The sequence below is a fragment of the Ambystoma mexicanum genome, chromosome 8 (assembly GCF_040938575.1).
Source record: "Ambystoma mexicanum isolate Mex_15411 chromosome 8, UKY_AmexF1_1, whole genome shotgun sequence".
Taxonomy (NCBI): Eukaryota; Metazoa; Chordata; class Amphibia; order Caudata; family Ambystomatidae; genus Ambystoma; species Ambystoma mexicanum.
Window position 1 is genome coordinate 1,720,344,228 of NC_090929.1, and position 17,937 is coordinate 1,720,362,164.

Below are 17,937 nucleotides of genomic sequence, written 5' to 3' on the forward strand. Positions count from 1 at the left end.
AGGGAAGCCAAGGGAAGCCTACGGAAAAGGGCCAGCAAAACGAGAGGTTGGCTTCCTTAACGAACAGACTAGACTAAAGTACTGATGAGGGTCACGACAACCCACAAGAGAATGCGAGTCTCCATGACTGACCTAATTTATTTATCCACATACTCCATGGATGCTGGCCCACCTGTCGCTCAACCAACAATCCTATTGCAGGGTATGCTAGAGCAACAAGCAAGGTTAAATCGACCCGGCTGGTGTGGCAAGAACTGCAGGGAGGGAAGCGTAGAAGCTGGGGAAACACCTAACTTTCCCAAGGCTCCCAAACACTGGGACAAAGGTCGTTGGCCGTGACCAAGAGGCTGAGCTGGGAAAACAGTTAAAATAGAGAAGGCAAAGTCTGCACCCATAATACCCAGCAACCAAAGCACATGTATTCAGCGCAAAAGAATCTTAGAAATACATGGCCATTTTGTGCTGATTCGGGGCAATGTTAAGCTATCGTACCAAAATTGAAAACGACAGAAATTGTGGAATTCCTGAATGATGCCCATTCAGATAAGGTGTGGCTTCACCTCACTTCTAACATGGTCAAAGAAAGGCTCCTTCAGCAGTCGCCAGGTTTGCTGCCACTTGAATTTGACCGAGTGCAAGTACCATTAGAAGGGTCCAGGACTGAGTGGGTTGGATGGTAACAAGAGTTCTTGGTCACAAGTCGGCCATGTCCCTGAAAGCGATCATGAAGGAAAGTTTCAAGGGAACTCCTTTAAAAGCACCCAGAGAGGACCCTGACAAATAGTGATTTGACATTAAACCAAAGATCGCTCTTCAAGATTACAATTGGCGGGAATTAAGGCTAGACTAGAAAGGTGGCGAGAGTCAGAAGGTGGACAAATGGCAAGAATCATGGTCCTGGTTACCAGAGGACCTGGTCTTGAATAAAAGGAAATATTAACCCAAGGCAGTCGGTGAACTGAAAGCATTGACTTTGGGTCTCTGGAAGACAAGTGGGTTTAACGCGAGATCTTCCCTTTGAGACCTACGACTTACTTTGCCTCCAAGAAACATGGCTGCACAGCCCTCCAGTGCTTGATGGTTACTCACTTCATCTTAATACAGCAAGAAGGGAGCGAAGGCGAGGCCTTCTTCAGGCCTACTGAGAGTTGAAGAGTGGGCTGAGAATGTGTACGGTGGCAGTGCAAGTGTTGGTGTACATGGAGTGTGAATGAAGTGAGGGAGGAGTCTTGGCTAATAACCTGCAACCTATACTGGAACCCAGACAGAATTGGTGACCAGGTTTTTATGGACGTCCTGAGAGACATTAGATAAATGTACAGAAACATTGTGTGATCTTAAAATTGTGGATATCTAAAAATGTCTTGTTTGAAGTGTGAATGATACTACAATGAACCAACGAGAAGGAAGGAGTGGCTTTTGTGGCTACGGGAAGCAGGGCTCAGAAATGTCCAATGTTTAAAAATTGGTAAGGCAGGCACTCCGTTACCAGTCTTTAGCTTCTCCACAAAACGCTTGTTTTTATGACTCCATCAATCTTCAGGGAGGCTGAGTTTCTTTGCTGTTTCAGGCGTGTCTTCATTTCTTTTTCAGGTGTGGCAAGTTAATTGACTCTGAGGATTGTGGTACTTGTATTTTTCGCACGATTTTACTGGCAGGTGACTGGAAACAACTCCCTCCATAGGGGTAAAGCCATGGTTGTGGCTCTCGACTGTAAGAAATGTCCATCCTCTAAATGGGCAGGTGAGGGGACATCCCGGGTAGGCCAACTTGAAAGCGTTGGCACCCAATCAATTACATCTTCGTGACTTGCAACTTTTCCCAGAAGGTCTGATACCTTGAAGCGATTCCTTCTCTAATAAGCGATTACATCTTATGACCTGGCTCTATAAATAACATGCAAAGAGGTATACGCTACAAAGGTTGAAATAACTCACGTGCGAGGATGAATTCATTACAAATCGCCTTGCTTCAAGGAAAACTTGTTGCAGCAATAAGTCCTCGCAGGGTTTGGAGGCCCCCCGCTTCTGTTGCACATGCACCACTATTTGCAGAGTCTGACGAATCTGCAAACATATGTTGCAGGAAAGACTTCATCAACAAACATACCTACGATAATACTGAGCTGGCCATAGCTGAAGGTAAGTTAAGAGAAGAAATAAAGATCATAGTGTTGGGGGAGAAGCAGTCTTTTCCACCCGCCCTCACCATTTCCGCACTGAATAAGATCCTGTGTATGCTAAGGGGGGCGACGCCCCCCCACTCTCCATCTATTTGCACTAACCAACAGCAGTAAACAAACTAATAACCAAGCGTGTATAGATGCCTAGAGACTCAATTTTGTGACACACCTAACACCATCTTTTACTAGGCCCAAAATTGATCTCTAAATACAGTCTCCCCTGCCCAGAGCCTCGCAAAGAAATCCCCAAGCCACCTCTGCCTCCTGCCAGCTCTGCACAAGCCTGTTCCCATGGAAGTCCAGCTATTCATTGTTGCAACATTTAGTACAGATGAGCTCATTGCACTGTGCGAGACCGGAGCAGGCCCCAGTTCCTATGCACATCCAACTCCACAAACCTGCATGTAAATCCCCAGCCCCCACCTAGCCAGGCCACAGTCCGCTGGGCCCATACCCCTCTAGTCTTTGATACAGGTATACATCTGACCCAACGCAGTAACCATATGAGGACACCACCATAGCTCTAATACCATGCACCAGTATATCCTCCATAGAAACAACACATGTCTATTCGTATCATGAGGCATCAGGTAGGGTTTATAGTCATAATGTCGAAAAAAAAATGTAGAAAACAATGTCGACATCCTATACATATAATGTAAAAAGTCATTTTTTAGAAAAGAAATGTCGACAAAAAATGTCAATTAGAAATATCAACACCTCACCCAACACCCCCCTGCCACCCCCCCACAACCCTCTCACCCCTCATACTCAACACATTCTAATTATATATTTATTTATTTTTTCAATAAATAAACAAAAAGAGTATCATTTACTATGGGGGGTCCCCCTCAACCCCCCTTCACCCAACACCCCCCGGCCACCCCCCCACACCCCCCCCCACCACCCTCATACTCAACGCATTTTAGTTATATTTTACTGTCGAAATTATGACTGACCACCATCAGGTAGATCAAAACCCCCAAGGCGGGGACTGGTGTCTGGGGCACTGTTTTATGAACCTCTGGGTATATATCTGGCAATAGGGTTTGAAAGTACCGCCATTCATGCTAGAACTTTATGCTGGTCATTTTTCTCATGCCCTCAGTTCCTGTTGTCTTATCTTATGTAGATAGAAACGTAGTGCTCCACTGACCCGACTTTCAACCACGGAGATGAGCCCAGCAGACCCACGTGTGCCTGAAGCAGAGTAACGTCCAATTAGCATCCGGGCTCCCCTATGTGATAGAGTATGGCATAGGCCTTTCCCCAATCAATTGCCAAGATGTTTACCCTTTTTTGAAACATCATAGCTGACGATGTGTGTCCTTTTAATGCGCTATGCAGGATGGTGAGCACCAATTTTATTAAATCCAAATAGTCAAAAAGTAGGTAATATGCCATAGCTTAAGTTCTACAAATATTTATAGGAGCCGACTGAAAAGGTCCAGAGACACCTGGACATAATAACCAAAAAGAAAGAAGCTAGATAACTAATATCTAGCTAGACAGTCGCTGTCAGACCCTGGAATGGGTACGTCGGAGAGCGACTGTCTAGCTAGATATTGGTTATTTCGCTTCTTTCTTTTTCCATTTAATGTGCTGCCCGTGTATTGTTTAGCAGAGCGCTCTCGGGCAGCAGAGTTCTCTGCTTGCATTTATGTTATATAAATTTGTTTTACTTGCAATTATTCTCCTGGTCTCATTCCCAACCGGGGTGTGTCCATTATTCGGTCTCAGGTATACGTGCAATGTTGGGTGTGCGCCTTTATTTGGTGACCCCTCTCGCGTGATATTCTTCGGATACCCCTGTACCTGCAGCGAGATCCAGCGCTTCCTCGGACGGGCCGCCCCCACCAACGGCTGACCAGTCCCCAAACAAAACGTGAATGCAGAAGAGAAGATTTTGTGGGTCCCGGCCTTGCGAATACCCAACTGCTCACGTGAGCTGGGTGCGGTCTCAAGGGGGAGGCCCAAGCATTGTGGATAGACCGGGAACGGTGGCTCTTGAACACGGGCACGTATTAATTGCAAGGGAAAACAAATGCAGGAAAAATTGAAGATTTTTTATGGAGCCTAATGAGGGCAGGGAACACATATGATCAGAATATGAAGGAGTAGGATAAGTGTGAAAATAAGCACTTTTTTGAATGGCCTTTTTTTTATATGGAAAGACAAGTTGAAAAACAGAGGAATTTAGCTATGAAAGTGGGTAGAAGGCGGCGCCGCATTGCTCTGTCTCAACCAGTGCAGATATTAAGTGGAAAAAGGATAAAAATAGGAGCCTCACATAATTAGTGGGCTCGGGAAAAAGTAGTGGTTGTTATTTTAGTGTGTGATCTTAGCTTATTATTTGAGTGTTTTTAAAGCGTGGAGGTAGGCCCAGTGGGGGGCATGGTGATGTGAATGATTCAGCAACCAGGCTCCCTGGGTCATTAAGGCAATACTAACATAGCTATTGCACTACTTGGGAAAGCCACCATGTTTTGTGGCTTCACATTTCTACTTTTAATGTATTCACAAAATTCAGTGAAGTTTTTACCTGAGAACAGATACGTAAAATACTGTTCCTTACAGCACTCTAGAATTTTTTGTTTGAGTCTATTCTTTATGTAAACTGCTCCATCCATCAGGCCTTACACCACAACAACCTGATTGCCATTTCATACAGGAGCGGATCATCGTCCCCTGGGTGCCCAGGGTATAATAGGTTTTGAGGTCACAGAAGGCATCTACAAATGCGCCAATCATTATATCAGTTTCGAGCTTTAGCAATTTGTCACAGAATAGGATGGTTTTCCTGGTTGCGCCGTATGTAATACCAGGGATCTCAAACTCCAAGTACAGTAGTTCTACAGATAGAGTTGGTGGCAACCCAAATAGTTTACGCAATACTATTGCTTGATATCTTCTTAAGGCAGCTAAATAATTTCCACACCATATTTCAATGCCATAGAAAATGATTGTACGAACTTTCGTACGGTAAAGCAACAACACTGTCTCAAACGACATACTTTTCTGTCCATTTACAAAGCTGTTTATCTGCTTAGAAGCATTTACCCTCGATCACATTCCAATGGGTGTCCCATTCAGATTACTCTGGTGATGGAGCAATACCCATTCTCCAGCTTCAATCCATTCAGGGTACATGGGTAGATTTTAGTATTATGGACAGTTGGGGGGGGGGGGGGGGAACCATGGTCTTGCTTTTCTCCACTTGTGTTGCCAGCCCGTTATGTGCATAAAGTCCTAAACCTAATATGGGATCACAATGCAGCGCCAAATCTCACTACCTTACACACGCATCACACAAAAGCAATCCCACAGCCTGGGTTAGTGGTGAATAATGGAAATGAAAGTGATGTGTACAGAATGATGAATTGTCCACTCCAACAATGTTTAAGATACCACAAACTGCCTCACAGCCAACCAAGAAACCTACCTCAATCAACTGTTGATGATATGTTATGTTCCCCACTGTTACACCAAGTACCCTCCAAGGTTCCCAATACTGGCAGCTTAACATTGACACAAATGTAAATATGAACACTTATTTTCCCAATCTACCTCCTACAACACATCAGAAAGTGGACATGGGTCACCGCACTTGAAAAGCCAGTAAAGAGCCAACACGAAGAAAAACATGAACTGTGCTTTCACAGGGAAGGAAGAGTGCCCATGGGTTTAAACACCTGGTGCAACAGAACCCTTGTCATCCCAGACATGCGAAAAGGAACTGCTGCCCTGATGGACCATTACTGGGTGTGTGGCAAACAGGCATACTTGCACCTCCCGTCATCATGGAGGGGCTACTGTGCTCTGGCTCTGAGCCTTCAATAGCCGGCCCGGAAATGGTAAGACTCCTATAAAGTAGATGGCAGACCGATAAAAATGGGGTAAGGTAACACAAGGGGAAGATGTTTTAGTAGGACGCAGAAAACATGCTGTGAAAGACAAGTACAAGAAGTCTGGCAATGAATTAACTCTACAGGTACTTCACAGCAGGCCTTGCAGCTTGATGCAGTTCAGGGGAGATGCGGGCGAAGCATTTCTCTACCCTCTCTGCCACATCGGACAAGGGTCCGAGACAGAATGAGGAACAGAGGATGAGGGAGTGGGTAATTGCTTTAAATAAAGAGGATATCATTGCTCAGATCAAGTGAGCTAGTAACTCGAGAGCCGCGGGACCCGACAAGATCACAAATATGATGTTAACGGATGACCCAGATTTATGGGCGCAATTCCTCTTAATACTGTTAGTCAGATGGTGAAGTTGAGGAATAGGCCCTCATCATGGAAATCATCAATAGTGGTCCCGATCTTCAAGTGGGAGAGGGAGGATCCCAAGAATGACTGCCCCATCGCCCTTCTCGACATAGTGGGAAAGTAATTTGCCTCACTGCCCCTGAACAGACTGGTGTCGCGGTCTGGACGTTGCTATCTATTCCAGTCTGCCATTGTTGAAGAGGTGGGCACGAGTCTTGATATATAAATGTATTAAAGACCTGTGCCATCATGAATAAAGGAAAAGTTCACCTCGTGGTCCACCTGGCGCAGGCCTTTGATTTGGTGGGCAGGGATCTCTCATCAGCGAAATTAGGGAGATGGGGTGGTCCAAGTTATTAGTTCATTGTACTCAATACATCCCAGAGGAACAGGTTGGACGGGGCAGGGCACTTATCGAGATCTATAGAGACCGCGAAAGATCTGAAAAAGGGGTGTCCTTGGCCCCAGCCCCATTCAATTACTTTATTTCAGAGATATATATATATATATATATATATATATATATATATATATATATATATATATGACACCGAGTGGTGCTCAAGGTTTCTCTCCTAGAATAACTCGAAGGGCCTTGGGCCACTGGTTCTATGCAGATGATCCCGTCCACGATCAGACGTCAGTAGGGCTTCGGCATAAACTGGAGGCTCTGGAGTTATATGTTGACTATTAAGTGAAGGATAAAAAGGTGGCGAAACCAAGTCCTAATATTCCACTCAGCCATGCAAAGACTAAAACTTGGCGCCTAAACCGGGAGCCGCTGGCAAAAGTGGAGTCTTTCCTATACTGGGGCATGCTTCTGAACATTAGCTTGAATGATGACCCAACAGTAAGTCTGGCTTCACGGGGTGCAACGATATTGAAAGAGTAACATGGATTCTAGAAATATCTTTCTACCGCCTCAAGGTGGTCACCACACTGGCACACTTCACATGGCTTCTGGCCAATTTCGAGGCCCTCTAATTACCAGAGGGGATCCACATATAATACAAACTGGGCCTCATCCTCCTGTTCACCATGGTAATATGGACATCTTGCATTTATTTCAAAACTGCAGAACGCCACAAGAGGCTTTCAGTTAGCAAAAGGAGCTTTAATTAATCACAGTGGACCCCTTCTGGAAGAGTGGAGAATGTGGGCCTGCAGTAAAATTATAGCAGACTTTGATACAACAGAGGTGGTGTTCATTTCAAACCCAGCGGCAGTTAAAATCATATTGTGGAGAAAAGATTAGTCTTGACCCTCTTGACTACATTCGGGTCAGCAGCACTTTCCCCAACAATGTGTTACAGGTTCCGAGCACCCAAGTGTTTAAGGGCAAAATGTAATCCCCACCAAAAAAATTCTATTGTTTGAGGATTTGAAGTGCAAGCGAAAGAGCAGCAGTTAAAATATCTTATCACAATGCATGACAGGGGCAAGGAAGACTGTCATGCACTGCCCGCCCTCCTGCGCCTATTTGGAATAGGCACAGGAGTTTCCTTCTTTTTCTGGGCATTACTACACTGAATTCGGTGAGCGCTCTTAAATGCGCATAAACGTCCCACAATTGCACAAAGGGGTAATAAAAAAAAAAATTTTAAAAAAAAAAACTCCAGGCCTTGCAAATTCTTAAAAATCCCACTAGACCTGCAGGGAGAGTTCCTTAATTTACCTACTGGACCTAGGAGTAATGCACTTGCCCCAAGGTGACTGGTGACAAAATATTTACCAGTGCTTTTTTGTAAAACTGTGCATGTCGCCGTATCATGCAAATGGTACTCGCCCTTCAGATTTCCCCACTCAGATGGCCTGCAAGGACTGCAAATGGTATTCGCCCTTCAGATTCCCCCACTCAGATGGCCTGCAAGGACTGCAAATGGTCCTCGCCCTTCAGATGCCCCCACTCAGATGGCCTGCAAGGACTGCAAATGGTCCTCGCCCTTCAGATTCCCCCACTCAGATGGCCTGCAAGGACTGCAAATGGTACTCGCCCTTCAGATTCCCCCACTCAGATGGCCTGCAAGGACTGCAAATGGTCCTCGCCCTTCAGATGCCCCCACTCAGATGGCCTGCAAGGACTGCAAATGGTCCTCGCCCTTCAGATTCCCCCACTCAGATGGCCTCCAAGGACTGCAAATGGTACTCGCCCTTCAGAGCTAGTAGATTCTGGAAGCCCTGGCGATGCCCCCACTCAGATGGCCTGCAAGGATTGCAAATGGTACTCGCCCTTCAGAGCTAGTAGATTCTGGAAGCCCTGGCGATGCCTGCAAGGATCGGGCTCTCCTTTTTCGGCCCAAGTTATGAGTCACTTTGCGCCCCAAAGAGTTGCAGAATTTGGATCTTTTTTTCTTTAAAACATTTTTTTAAAGCGCTGTTTTGAGTTAAAAAACATTGGCAGTATGTTTTGCGATCACGCAATAACTAAGGGGAAGGGTCTGAAAAGCTGTTAGTAGCAAAGTTAAATCTAGTATTAACCCTCAGAAGGATCATGGTCTTACTCAGCCCTGCAGAGATTTCAACTTGGAAAGCACATGCTCTTGCCTGTCAGAGTTGCGCATTACATTTAATCAACTGTGCAGTGAGAAATAAACCCCTCATACATTATAATAATGTGCCACGACACTGCTCCTGCTTCTAAGCGCTGCAATGGGTGCATTGATGAGAAATGTACCCCCTGAATCAATCCCTTCCCAAATGATGCGGGCATATGGCTGGTCAGACCCGAGCTTAGATCTGTGAATGATCAGCAGGTTCAAATCCTGGCACGCAACTCATGCTGTCAAGTACTCAAAAGAAGCACTCATTGTGGGTGGTAGTTGTATATAAGTGTTCAATTTAAAGCACATTGGCAAACATGGTAAATAAGCAACTGAGTTATTATAAAATGTCTTAATGTTACCATCAACAATTCCAAGTAAAGGCTTAGCACAACAGTCTTAAATTAGTGCGACGGCAATGGCTCTTATTCAACTGAAGTGTTTGATAGATGCAAGATCCTCATTTTAATGCTAGCGGGTCTGGAGATGTTCGAGACTTCTGAAATGATTGCCGTGAAAGAACTACTATCAGCATGTTAGGAATCAGTAAATTGTAGTATATTAAGGAAATAGTACTTAGTTAAGGTGAAACCCAAGATCAACTGACTTTGCGAAAAATTCTACTGCTAAAAACTAGACTAATTTTTCAAGATGTTTACTGCACGGATCGAAATAAGGTTTTGTTGATCGGGAGTATCAGTCATCATCCATAAGGCAGGAGCCATCTCTGGGGAACCAGGAGTTCGTTTGGGTTCGAAATTGAGGGGAGCTGGAAGCTATTTAGCTCCTGCATGTAGCCTAGAAGAGCCAGGTTAGCTTGAGAGCAACAGCTTCCAGGAGCTACTTTTGGCTTCCCAGGCATACTGATGCCGAATAAACACACATGTGAATTTAAATCTGTGCGTTTGGGACAATCTATAAACATTTAGACGCATCTAAAAAAAACATTTAAAGCATAACAGGTCATAAATAATGGACAGAGTGATCAGTTTACATCTTATGTGGAATTTAGATTTGCAGAACTCCATGTACTAACTCCTGGTTCCCCGGTTGTAGCTCCTGGTCACTGGCTAATGCTGGATACCCAGGTGCTGCTTTTAGCTCCTGCAATCTTAATTCCGATCCCTGTTGATCCAGAGCGTGCAGCAAATCTAGCTTGTGTGCAAGATACAAACAGTAACTGTCTATTATATATCATCCAATAGCCTTCAAGTATCCCTTAAGCATGCCCTTTATTCTCTTTTATGCATATTCCTAAAACTACACAGTTAATATCACATAGCTATGTTTATATGGTGCCACTTGCCTGGGGAGTCAAAAGAAGCTCTTGGAAGTAGCTCTTGGTTTCAAGCTAACCAGGCTCGCCTTGGCTATAACCAGGAGCTAAATAGCTCCCAGCAATTCCGAACCCTGGTTTACACACGCAATCCCCCCAAATTTGATAAAAATTCAAATAACAGTTTAAAAGTTATAAATGATTTAATATTTTGCATCGATTTCCCCGTAAGATAAAATGTGCATTCGTCCAACAGCCGCGCAGCCTAATCTGTTAAGTTGACTGCCTTCGAATTGGAAACCAGGGGAGAACAAAGCAGCGCTGATGCGTCTTTTGGTGCAAATTAGACCAAAATGTGCTAGTGAACGGGGTGCTCATGGCATGAAAAGCTTTTATATACCTCCAACATTGTTGCGACTTTTGCCCCTGCCGTGACAGATGCGGTCAATCTATTTTTTGTTGCGGCTTATCCCTGCTACCTTTTAACAGACTGGTGATTTTGTGGTTAAAAGAAGCCCACTCTGGATCCCACCATTTCTGCGAACTATCGTGGAATCGCCATTTCCTTTTCTCCTGAAGCTTCTGGAATCACTGGCTTCTCTACTTTCTTCTGTCCTGGAAAAGTCTTCCTTTTTTGATTCTTTTCAAGCAGGGTTAGGACCCGGCGAGGTACTGCGTCAGTACTGGTCTCAGTCATGGAAGACTTGACCCATCTCACCGATCAGGGTTGGGTCACCGTTCCTTTAATTTACTGGGCATTTGTAAGGCACTTCAATCAATTGTGTTTCAAAGCACCCACAGGGCAAAGGAAAGGGAACAAGCGAACACCACGAGAATGGAATAAAATAACAGTGATGAGCAAAAGACAAAGGCAGTCCCACTAGACCTGGTGAACATTCGGAGCATGCAAGTGCAGGGAGCAAAGGGATAGGGGAAGCGGGTAAGAACTAGAGGTTCCAGAGAGGGAAGTGCTAGAGAGCCAGTTGCAAAGGCAACAGGTAAATGCCAAGCAGTGACATGGTACAATAAGTGCAGGGCTGGGAGACAATGCAGCCAGTGGGTGCCCGAGACCAAGTGCTGAGGGAGGGTGTATGCTGCAGGCGATTGGACAGAAGGCCAGGACACAGAGTGACACACGGGCCCAGGCCACCAATCACAGCGATTGTGGGGTTTAGCAGGGAAGGGAGAGAGGGAAAGAGGAGGAAAAGAGGGAAATCTTGAGGAGCTTGCAGAACTTGAAGAGATCCGACTCAAGACAGAATGGGGAGGCCGTTTCAGAGGAGGTTGCCAGTCGAGGAAAGAACAGTAACTGGCTCGCTGCTTAGAGAAGCGATTGACAAGCAGCGAGAAGGAGCCAGAGGGATCTGGAAGGAGAGTATTTGGTGAGAGCGACTTGAAGATATCGTGGTCCCAGGCCCCAGAAGGGCTTGTGATGATGCAGAGGGATTGGAATTGGATTATTGCAGCCACTGCAAGCCAGCGGAGAGATTTAAGGGCTGGGAGATAAAGTCCCGGGGCTTGGGGCCAAGAATAAGTCTTGCAGCCCTATTCTAGATTAGCTCGAGGGGGCAGAGAGAAGGTAGATTAAGGAAGTGGCTGTTAATAGTCCAGCCTTGAGTGACATTGTGGACAGACTTTCAGCAGCCTTTTGCACCAAGGAACATTACATCCTGCTTTTCCGACTGGCCGCTGCTGTTATCTCTGGCTCGGTCCTGTCCTGGATCTTTTCTTGCTAACCGTTGTCCCCTTCAATTGTTGGGATGAAAATGAGCCTAGCCCAACCCCCCCTAGACGCTTCCAGGTAAGGCAAACACCATTTGCGGTGATATAAAGTATGAGGGGGGAACAATCCGCACTATCAGGCAACATGTAAAGGCCCTACAGCACTTAGAAGTAGAAGTCCGCAATTAGAAAACCCACAGCCCTTGACTATTTTGTATTAGGTCCGGAAGGGATAAATTGCAGGCCTGCGCTGTTCACGTTCCTGGTTCACAAGGCCTAATTTCTGCACAAACATACTGACTTCGCAAGAGCCCTGTTCCCACAAGTCCATTTCCCCCTCGTTCCTCTAGTGTTGCGAATATTTAGTATCTTCTAAAGGAATGCGCCCTTCAAGAGCGTGAGACAGCACTAGGCTCTGTGCTGCGTCCATTCATCTCCACAAAACTGCCATTAGGCCTCTAACCTCCACCCGGCCAGGCAGGAGCCAGACCCACACCACTGACTCGACCCCCACACCTTTGCATTCCCTGATTAGCAAACTACCCCCGCCACCCCAAATAAAGTGTCTGCAGAAGATCCAAGCATGCACGGCTGTATTTCCTTCAAGCATGGAAACATATCCCTTGTAACACAAGGTACTGCAAGGGATAAACTAAAGAACAAACCCCAGGGTAGAGACCTTGTTTGGCAACTGCGGTATCAATGAAGCCCTGTATGGGTGGGTCAGCGTGACTGTATTTTATCCTCCCTTCCACCTGGCACCATTTCCCGTGGTGCCCAGGTGCCTGCCACAATGGGTTAATATTCAGGCTTAGCATGTTTAGTTAGGAACAATGTATTAATGTGTGGCCAGACCTTCACCGCGAGGATGAGCTCAGCTGACCCACGTGGATCCAGAGCAACGGGGAACAAACTAACCAATTACTGCCTGGCATCCCCCATGGTGCAGGCTCATGTGTAGGGTGCCTCCAATCAGTGATGCCCATTTGTACTGTATATTGTGACACGTGTGGGATTTTTAAGCCCCCGGCTGTAACTGAATAGACCAGATCGCTCTCAAGCAGCAGGGTCCTTTGCTGATATTTGTATTCTGTACAATTAAACCTTGTTACCGTTGCAAAGCTATCACCTGGCCTAGCAGGTTGTCTTTACTCTGGAGTGTGCGTAAAAAGGGACTGCCTTCACAATCTAATCCTGTTTCTATCACTTGTGGGATTCCCCAGGGATGGGTTTTCTCTCCTATTCTGTTTAATATCTACATTCAGCCTCTGGCCAGGCTCCGCTGCACAGATTCATAGACCTTTCACTGTCTCATGTCGTCAGGATTTGTACCCCAAAAGGAACACGCCCTGCAAGGCTCTCTGCAAACAGTGATATCACAAGTGGGAGGGCATGAGCCTCATGACGCTAATACGTGGAGCCAGGACAGGCGTCAAAGTATTAGTGCCTAGATGCCCCCATCTCAAGACCCCAGCATTCCAAGGTACCAGTCAGTCCCAGACCACCGACCATACACCGGTTAGAGAAGAGATTAGAAATCAGGGACCAGTTGTTGCCTTCACCCTAGGTCACGTGATTTGTGCTGCGAAGGGCCGGGAGGGGGAAAACAACAAATCTAAAGCGCGGGTGGGGAGCTTTGGATAGACACCGACGTGTCTGGAATCGAGCTGGTGTGCGCAATGCAATGACCTCGAAGTATCTTTGGAGCCCTTGTCTGCAGTACCAAGTGCGCATTAGAGTAGCGATAGAGGCTGTATTGTTTTTTCTCATATAATGACAAATTGTAGCTTCTTGCCCAATGACGCTCAAGGAGAAGCACACGTGGAAGATGGAGGCGGGGCTGGGACCAATGGCCTGGCATTCCTGCTGGAGCAGGTAGCCTATGTACAGGGTCTCTCACCTACCAGCAGATTGGACTCGTAGGCACCAATGACGCTGTGTGCCCTTTTAAAGTGGGATTGATTTTGCCAGAACGTTCCGGACAGCAGAGTACTTTGCTGACCCATCTTTATTTTTGTGGAAATAAAAAGGTTTTGCTTGCGAGATGTGGGCTGGGTCCGTTTCCCTAGTGGGTTGCATTTCTTCTGGTGTGAGCGTTGAGGGGCTTCTGTACAATAGCAATAAGACCGCCTTGTCTATTGTACATGTTCTCAAGAATATTGCACGCATTCTCGTCTTGGTTCCTCACCATAGTGGCCAGCAGGCCCCAGAACCGATTATATGCAAAATACATTAGTAGCACATGCTATGTGAGGTATCCATAACACGACTTCCATGACGAAAACCCTCAAAGTGAGGATAAATCGATGTTTAAACCAACACAAATCTATGAACTCGCATAGGTCACTAGAAACTAGCAGTCCCAGTACAAACCTCATGGTTGAGTTCAAGACATATGAACAACATTGTATGGGGTGCACGTGTGGTGCATGCCACCACAAGCAGCAGGTGTGTGGTCACATTGTGGGGATGGGCCGGTCATGAACTTGCGGTGGCCTAGGCAAGAGCTTGGGGTGCGTGGGGGACGCCCAGGGCAACGTGGCAACAAGGAATGGCTCATCAATGTGCTGGATAAGCGGGGACATGCGTGTGCTCATGGGTCCGGCAGTAGCCAGGCCTCGGAGTCCTGCCAAGTGGAAGAGTGCCCCTGAAGACGGACCAGCAGGTCTGTGCGCATCTCAGATGGCAGAAGAGGGGGGGCGGGGGGGTCCGAGGAGGCCCTCCTAGGAGGAGAACACCAGAGGCGACACTGCCGAGGCCGGCTGCAGGGAGACGTTGCACGATACTCCTATCAAACAGAAGCAGCACTGGCGTCGGATCTCCAGTGTGCAGTGCAGTGATCCCGGCTGCACTCCACGCGGGGGGAGCCCCGCCTCCCCCGGGCCCGTTGCATCAGCTGGAGCCCGGAGCCCCCATTGGCTGAGCCGGCTTTGGCCTCCCTCACACCCACCTATCCCGGCCGCCTAAATATAACCTCGTGCCAGCAGCTGGGGGGGGGGGGGGAGGGGGGCAGCTGCAGCAAAATCACAGTATTCAGCAGCAGGGAGGGAGGGAGGGATGGGACCGATGGTTCCGAGCAGCCAGCGTGTGGGGTGCAGTGCGGGGTCACTGGAGTGTGTGGATGCACTACCAGCTGGGGCAGTGGGTGCGGGGTGCAGTGCAATAGAGAGTGCTGGTTCGGGGGGGGCTGATGGGTGCGTGGAAGCAGCTGCTGGGGCAGTGGGTGCGGGGTGCAGTGCAATAGAGAGTGCTGGTTCGGGGGGGGCTGATGGGTGCGTGGAAGCAGCTGCTGGGGCAGTGGGTGCGGGGTGCAGTGCAATAGAGAGTGCTGGTTCGGGGGGGCTGATGGGTGCGTGGAAGCAGCTGCTGGGGCAGTGGGTGCGGGGTGCAGTGCAATAGAGAGTGCTGGTTGGGGGGGCTGATGGGTGCGTGGAAGCAGCTGCTGGGGCAGTGGGTGCGGGGTGCAGTGCAATAGAGAGTGCTGGTTCGGGGGGGCTGATGGGTGCGTGGAAGCAGCTGCTGGGGCAGTGGGTGCGGGGTGCAGTGCAATAGAGAGTGCTGGTTCGAGGGGGTGATGGGTGCGTGGAAGCAGCTGCTGGGGCAGTGGGTGCGGGGTGCAGTGCAATAGAGTGCTGGTTCGGGGGGGGCTGATGGGTGCGTGGAAGCAGCTGCTGGGGCAGTGGGTGCGGGGTGCAGTGCAATAGAGAGTGCTGGTTGGGGGAGCTGATGGGTGCGTGGAAGCAGCTGCTGGGGCAGTGGGTGCGGGGTGCAGTGCAATAGAGAGTGCTGGTTCGGGGGGGGGCTGATGGGTGCGTGGAAGCAGCTGCTGGGGCAGTGGGTGCGGGGTGCAGTGCAATAGAGTGCTGGTTCGGGGGGGGGCTGATGGGTGCGTGGAAGCAGCTGCTGGGGCAGTGGGTGCGGGGTGCAGTGCAATAGAGAGTGCTGGTTCGGGGGGGGGGGTGATGGGTGCGTGGAAGCAGCTGCTGGGGCAGTGGGTGCGGGGTGCAGTGCAATAGAGAGTGCTGGTTGGGGGGGCCTGATGGGTGCGTGGAAGCAGCTGCTGGGGCAGTGGGTGCGGGGTGCAGTGCAATAGAGTGCTGGTTCGGGGGGGGGGCTGATGGGTGCGTGGAAGCAGCTGCTGGGGCAGTGGGTGCGGGGTGCAGTGCAATAGAGAGTGCTGGTTCGGGGAGGCTGATGGGTGCGTGGAAGCAGCTGCTGGGGCAGTGGGTGCGGGGTGCAGTGCAATAGAGAGTGCTGGTTCGGGGGGGGCTGATGGGTGCGTGGAAGCAGCTGCTGGGGCAGTGGGTGCGGGGTGCAGTGCAATAGAGAGTGCTGGTTCGGGGGGGCTGATGGGTGCGTGGAAGCAGCTGCTGGGGCAGTGTGTGCGGTGTGCAGTGCAATAGAGAGTGCTGGTTCGGGGGGGGCTGATGGGTGCGTGGAAGCAGCTGCTGGGGCAGTGGGTGCGGTGTGCAGTGCAATAGAGAGTGCTGGTTCGGGGGGGCTGATGGGTGCGTGGAAGCAGCTGCTGGGGCAGTGTGTGCGGTGTGCAGTGCAATAGAGAGTGCTGGTTCGGGGGGGGCTGATGGGTGCGTGGAAGCAGCTGCTGGGGCAGTGGGTGCGGTGTGCAGTGCAATAGAGAGTGCTGGTTCGGGGGGCGGGCGTTAGGGGCAGCACTACTGGGGCAGTGGGTGCAGTGTTGAATCCTGGCAGTGCAATAGAGTGCTGATTCCGAGCTTGGGGAGGGGGGATCGTGATGGGTGAAGGGGAGCAGTGCCTGCTCCTAGGGAGGGGCAGTGCGTGGAAGCAGCTGCTGGCCGAGTAGTTTGGTGCTGGGTCACAGCAGTTCTGCAGCACAGCGGGGGGTCGAGCAGCTGTGCAGAGGGGGGGCAAACACCGGCAGTGCAATGTGGGGTGGCCAGTGTGGGGTCTCTATGGGGCGGATTCAGAACCCCTGGGGGCTGGGGGGTCTAGGCTGGGAATCCAGACTTCAAAACCCCTGGGGGCGAGGAGTTCAGACTTCAGGACCCCTGGGGGCTGGGGGGGGGGGGTGGGGAGAGTTCAGACTTCAGAACCCCGGGGGGGGGGGGTCCTAGGCTGGGATTCCAGACTTCAGAACCGGGGGGGGGGGGTCCTAGGCTGGGATTCCAGACTTCAGAACCGGGGGGGGGGTCCTAGGCTGGGATTCCAGACTTCAGAACCGGGGGGGGGTCCTAGGCTGGGATTCCAGACTTCAGAACCGGGGGGGGGTCCTAGGCTGGGAATCCAGACTTCAGAACCGGGGGGGGGGGGTCCTAGGCTGGGAATCCAGACTTCAGAACCCGGGGGGGGGGGGGGGGGAGTTCAGACTTCAGAACCCCTGGGGGGGTGATAAGTGCCCCTGGGGGGGGTCCTAGGCTGGGAGTCCAGGGTGCGGCGCCTGTGACGTCACCCCGGCACCTGCCCTGCGTTCCTGGCTCTGTACCCCCGTTATCCCCCCCCCCCCCCCGGGGTCACGTGCCCCTGGCTGGCCCCGCCCCCTCGCTCGCTCGCTCGCTCCTCACCCTGGCGCCGCTTGTCGCTTCTCTCCTCACGTCGCGCGGAAGAACTCCAGCAGCCGCGAGCGCCCCATATAACAACCCACGTCACGGAGCAGGCTGGCTCGCGAGCGCGCGTGCTATTGGATACACGCCTCAGACCGCAGCCAATCAGGGGTCCGAGAGGAGCCGCGGGCGCGCGTGCCATTGGGTGCACGCCTCAGACCGCAGCCAATCAGGGGTCCGAGGGGAGCCGCGAGCGCAGCGCAGGCTCGGATTGGCTGTGGTCCGAGAGGGGCTTCCAGGGAACTGAAGGCGGTCACGCACAAGGGGGCTGCTGCAGGTGCACGCGCTGTAGGGGGTCCCGTGTGCGTCCACGTGACGCCCCACGCGCCTCTGCCTACACTAGAGAGCTACACAGAGGAGGCCTGAGACCTT

The 17,937-nt window shown here is 49.9% G+C and overlaps 1 protein-coding gene across 2 annotated transcripts in view; it reads right to left on the reverse strand.

Moving 5' to 3' along the window:
* OAT (ornithine aminotransferase) overlaps positions 1 to 17,636 on the reverse strand; it is a 261,439-nt gene extending 243,803 nt beyond the window's left edge. Inside the window, exon 1 of one of the 2 annotated variants that reach the window (XM_069612035.1) lies at positions 17,527 to 17,636. The gene's annotated coding sequence lies outside the window, so the exon portion shown is untranslated. The remainder of the gene's footprint in view (positions 1 to 17,526) is intronic. The other variant, XM_069612037.1, reaches the window with a different exon arrangement.
* Positions 17,637 to 17,937: the final 301 nt, after the last annotated feature.